Consider the following 5,235-nt stretch of genomic DNA (forward strand, 5'->3'; position numbering starts at 1 on the left):
AATTCAGCGTGTTAGCAGAACTCTGCATGCTCGCAGAGATTTTTTACAGTTTCGCCAAGCTTTGCGTCGCACAAATATGCAAATTCCGCCAACCCTTCTAGTCTAAACCCCCACATTCTTTTCATTTTTTATGTGAATGAAACACTTCTAACCTGGGACTCTTCTTACTGCAGGGAATTGATTTGGCCTAGGCGTAATTCAAATTAGGAAGGCTTGGCTGGTGACATGGTTCACCGAGTTGGCACACCCATACTTGTCCATTGGCTGGATCGGTCTTGAGAATGAAACGTCACTGTTCAGCTTTGCATCCTTGCCTGCTCTCTGGAAAGCAAGGCTCAGAGAAAGAGCCACCACACAGGGCTGGAAGGTTGCCAAAGACTCGACCCCCTGGCACTCCAGGGTGGCTGGCCCTTGCAGCACCTGGGGAGAAAAACTGGAGAACAACTTAGTCCCTCACAACGTCTCCCTAATAATCCAGAGGAACGCTACCCCTTCCTTTCTTGTAATCCATGCATACCAAGGGAAAGGGGCCACTGGAGAAAAAGCGTCAGACCAAATGTAGCCCTGGCTGACCTTGGAGAGTTAAATGAGCCTTAATCAGGACTTCCTGATCAGCCCAGATGTCACAATCACAGTACAGTGCTGGGTAAACTTCACCCAAGCACACTGCCATGCACTGGGGTGTCATCTTTGTATCTTTGCTTTCTCTCTGGGAAGCAATAGTCGGAGGAAAGGCCCACCAGATTGGGTTGAAAAGCAAAGGCTGCACCTGGGTCAGAACAACCAGGCCACAATGAGGTCCCCAAGTACACTGTCCCCACTAATTAAGAGAATGTCTACCCTCCTTTCTTGTAATTCATGCACAATGATTAACAGTGGGGCTCCTATAGAAAAGCCACTGATCTCCTGGAGCCCTAACTGGGATTGAAGAGTCAAATGAGCCCTCATTGGATCCTCCAAGGCAGCCCAGGCATCCCGGTACCCTATAGGAATGCATGGCTTGCAACCAAATGCCTGGACTCGAAGGACGCCCATCTGGTCATGTTGTGTTATATTTTTAAAAAGGAGTTCATTCGCAATTAGAGAGAACAGGGACTCTGGGGCATGGGTTCTCGGAGCCTGAGCTGGGAATCAGACAAGGAACTATTGGTGGGGGTGTGGGGGGAGGGAGGGCACGGAGCACTGACCCAGGGCCTGCTGACAGGGTCTGAATTTAGGCAAGCAAGGGATTGCTCCCTGGACGTTTATGACCCTGTCCTGATGACTGTAACACAGCGGGTATGGGCTTCCACCAAGGCCGAAGGGCAATGGGGTTCGTCATACCTTGCCTAATATTCTGGAGGAAGGTTATCTGCCTTTCTTGTAATTCAAGCACACCAAGTGAAAAGAGGTCATCAAAGCAAACACATCTGACCTCCTGGAGCCTTGACTGGGCTTGTACAGTCAAATGAGCAATCATCAGGACTTCCGAGTCAGCCCAGCCATCATATCACAGTACAGTATTGGCTAAACCGCCCTTATCCCCCTAGAGCAGCCAGCCCTGTATGGGGAGGTCCGCTTTGCATCCTTGCCTGCTATCAGAGAAGCAAGGCTTGGAGGATAGTCCATCAGACAGGGTTGGAAAGCAGCTGCAGACTAAGGCCACTGGGGCTCTGGGCCCCACCTAGGCCCTTGCATCACCTGGGTCAGAATGACCGGACAGCAAGGGGTTCCAGGGACCCTGTCTTTACTAATCTGGAGCAAGACTACCCCCTTTTCTTGTGCATGCCAAGTGACAGAGGTCCATCTTAAAAATGTACCAGACCTCACAGAGCCCTGTCTGGGCTTGGAGACTCAAATGAGCCCTCATTGGGACTTCCAGGGCAACCCGGCCATCTGGGCATGTGATAAGAAATCATTTTGCATGTTCAGATGTCCAGGGTTTGCAGCAACCAGATGCCCGGACTCGAAGGCCTCACTGTAACTTCTATAAAAGTATTCTACTCTCCCTTGGAGGGGACAGGGATTCTAAGGCCCAGGGTCTTGGATCCCAAGCTTGTTATCAGGAAAGGGGTTATGAGGGCCTCATGGAGCTCCAACCTAGGCCTGGTCAGAGCATATGAAACCAGATAAGGAGGGGTGACATTCCATTTCCTCTCTTGGACCTCTTCCCATGCACACTTTGTGACACAGAAGGCTGGAGAAGGGAGCCCAGGGCTGGGGGCTTCCAACCCAGGGCCCACTGGAGCTCAGACCCAGGGCTCGGTGAAAGCTACTTATCCTGGACAAGCATAGGATATCATTCTTGGCCTGTGGGTCCTGGTCTTGGGCACTTTGAGATACAGCGGGCCATGGAAACAGAGTCCAGGGCTAGGGTGTTCCAAGACAGGGCCTGCCAGGGCTCGGGCTCGGGGTCCAATCAGAACTTCTGAACTCGTACAAGCAGGAGTGGCCTCCCGGGCCTGCAGGACTCCACCCTGGGTACTATGCAACAAGGAGAGTCAAAGCAGAGAGCCCAGTGTCTTCCAGCCCACGGCCAGCCTGGGCTCTCACACAGAGCCCAGACAGAGTTTCTGAACCCAGACAAGCAGGGAGGACCACCCCAGGCCTGCTGGACCCTCAGCCGGGCACTTGCGACATGGCGGCCCTAGAAATGGAAGCCCAGGGCCTGAGGTTTCTACCCCGGCATCTGCTGTGCCTCTGTTGCAGGGTCCAGTCACCCAGACAAGCAGGGGAGACCTACCCGGGCCTTCGGGTCTCTGTTGGTGACACTCTGAGATACAGTAGGCAAGGGAATGGAGCCCAGGGATGGGGTCTTCTACCCCAGGGCCCTCTGGGGCTGTGAGGTGGGCCAGTCAGATCTTTTGAACCCGGACAAGTAGGTGTGGCCTCCCTGGGCCTGCAGGACCCTGTCCTGGGCACTTGGTGACACAGTGAGTCTGATATCGGAACCCAGGTTTGGGGGCTTCCACCCCTGGCCAACTGGGGTTCTGATCTGGTGGCCCAGTCAGAGTTTCTTATCTCGGGCAAACAGAGGAGGCCTCCCTGAGAGAAGTTAAGATAGGAAAATGCTACTTACCAGTATGCATCTGTTCTTGCCATGTAGAGCTGCAGAGTCTCACACTGAGCATTAGATCACCCCCTGGTGTTGGGCTCGGATGATTGCATGTTGTTGTCGTCTTGGAAGAAGTCTTTGTAGTCACAATATAGGTGACTCCCCCCTTGGGCGATAGTGAGCATGGACATCGACTCCATCCTTAGATTGTTTTTCGCCATGAGGGGAAATGATGGAGTTAGTAGAAAGAAAAAAGGATGTCCATGCGTCTATATCTAAGTAAGATAGAACTGGAACAGATAGAGGTCCCGGGGAGGCGGGTGGGCGTGTGAGACTCTGCAGCTCTACATGCCAAGAACAGATGCATACTGGTAAGTAGCATTTTCCGTTCGAGGCATATGAGCTGCAGATCTCACACTGAGCATCGATTATACAGCAGTGTCTCCCCTAGCGGTGGTCACCTGTATCTGTTGCAGTAGTTTGAAAAAGAGTTTTGAGGACAGCTTGGCCTACCGCAGCGTGCTGCTTGGCTTGCACATCAACACAATAGTGTTTAGTGAAGGTATATGTTGTAGACCATGTTGCTGCCTTGCAGATGTCTTCTAGGGGAATGTTCCCTAAGAAAGCCATAGTGGCTCCTAGTTTGCATATGGAGGGCGATCTAGGAGGAAATGTTAATGTATGTTTTGCTTTTTGATAGCATATTTGTATGCATTTTACAATCCACCTTGCAATTCCAGCTTCAGAGATGGGGTTGCCTTTATTATAATTATTTTTTAAACTCTGTTTGTTTTCCATACACAAACAACGTACATAATGACCAATCATATCTACATTTCAGCGTGCCGTTGCTAAGGCAATTGCAATAACATGTGATATGTGATGCTACATTCAGGGGAGAGTATCCAAGTAAATAATCCCAGTTGTCAGAAACCTGCTTAATCAGCAAATAGTTCCATATTAGCACCAACAAACTCATGCAAGAACTGTATACATGTTACAAAGCCTTATAATAATAGGTCTAATTGTACTACCCTCCCTCAGCCCTCCCACATCCCACCCACTCTCACCGGCGTGTCAATTATAACATCAGAGTCTAACATGATGATAAATTGTAATAATTGAATATATACATGGCAACATACATACAGCAGTATTAAATATTATGACTATTGTAGAAGGGGGGGCATACACACTCTTGCACTTCCATACCTTTGCTTTAGGACAGTTACATTACGAGTCTCCATCCCCAGTAGGTATGCTCGATTCCGAGTCAGAGTTCGTATCTGTTACCTTCAGCTCTGTGACCAGGGCTTCCCATGCTCGTGCTGCCTCTAGTGCCTTATCATTGTGGGACCTTTGGGCCTGCTGCAGGCGAACTATGCTCTCACTCCCCGCCCACGTAAGTAGCGCAGCCTTCCATCTGGCGAAACTGGGCCCTCCTACAGCCTTCCAGTGGGACGTAATCTCCCTTTTGGCAAGCACCAACCCCAAATCCAGGAATTTACTAGTCAATTTTTTCTCACTAGTTTGGGGAAACCAATGTAATAGGCCGGTTCCCTTGTCTGGAATAATCTGTCGCTCCGTTATACTACATAGTAATGTAGTTATATCATCTCAGTAAGTACCCAGTTGTGGACAATCCCATAACATATGTAAAAGGCCCTCGTCCCTCAACTTACAGCGGGGGCATTGTGCTGTATCTACATGAAAATATTGGTTTATCTTCGCTGGGGTAAGATATGCCCTATGCAGTATGAAGAAATGAACAAATTGGAATCTGGCATTCCTAGTGGCATTCCATGCCCTCTTAACTATTTACGACCAGGCCGAGTCAGGTATTTCTCTATCCATATCCGCCGCCCATCGGGTACGTAGCCTCTGCAGTGGTGACAACCCCTCCCCAAGCATTCATCTACATAAGCAGGTGACGGCCTTATAAGTGCCCGCCGCCATCACTACGTACTGGCACGCTGCACTCACCGGTAGGTCCAATAGGCCCGTGCCCCAGTATTTTTGGATGGCAGCAACTAGGGCCGTATGGATTAAATAGTGTCCACGCGGGAGCCCAAAGCTCTCCTGCAGCGCACTATAGGGTAATAAGACGCCATCCTCGTACGAGTCTCCCCCAACCTGCAGCCCAAGAGTCTCCCACTCCGCAAGGGCCGACCAATCTCCGCCATGCGGAAGGGCTGTACACA

The sequence above is a fragment of the Lissotriton helveticus genome, chromosome 7, assembly GCF_964261635.1.
Source record: "Lissotriton helveticus chromosome 7, aLisHel1.1, whole genome shotgun sequence".
NCBI classification, from domain to species: Eukaryota; Metazoa; Chordata; class Amphibia; order Caudata; family Salamandridae; genus Lissotriton; species Lissotriton helveticus.